A 779-nucleotide genomic window follows, 5' to 3' on the forward strand; every position below is an offset into this window, starting at 1 on the left:
TGTTGGAAGTGGTTAACGTGACAATCCACAAAAACTCACGTTAACCACTCGAAAAATTTCCCTATAACGAATCAACGCCGATTATTCGCCCCCGAGGAGGCGAACTGCAATACACGCACAACGTGAAAGCAATTAACGTTAGAGCCCACGACCTTCGGCTCTACACCTTTTCTTTTAAACCAGCATCATCCAGAACTGACGAACCTGAAGAAGTACAGGTTACTCGAATTTAAAGAAAAAAAAGCGACACACCCGGAATTGAGAGATCAACTTATATCATAAGTTTTGCGCCACGAAAAATCTTTCAAACATTACAACCTTCACGTAATATGAAATCCCATCACATATACAATGGAACAAAGAGAAATAAAAAGATCTAAACCAAAATGATGGTGTGAATATGGATATGGAAAAATAATATCGGAAAACAGATGAGGTCGTAATCTGTTATGCAACACTCGTCCTGCACAATCCTACCTTCGACTCTTAGTTATTTTTACATTACATTTACTGAACAACAAATAACACAAAGAGGTCAGCGTACTTTAGGAATTTCAGTGAATCAAACGTGCTGGTTACTGTAGTTGAGAAATTTCAATGACCAGCAGTCCTTTTTCTTCCTTCTCTTCTCTCTTTCTGCACCTCAGGAAATCCTAGGACAAACTTAAGCTCATCAATATGCAACCTACCAAAGAAAGTCTAAAATATTTTGCGGATATTCGTGGATGAGAAAGAGGGATTAGAAGCAACAGTTTTGCTGATATTCAGCGGGAAGCACT

Source organism: Loa loa (genome assembly GCF_000183805.2).
Source record: "Loa loa unplaced genomic scaffold supercont3.169, whole genome shotgun sequence".
Taxonomy (NCBI): domain Eukaryota; kingdom Metazoa; phylum Nematoda; class Chromadorea; order Rhabditida; family Onchocercidae; genus Loa; species Loa loa.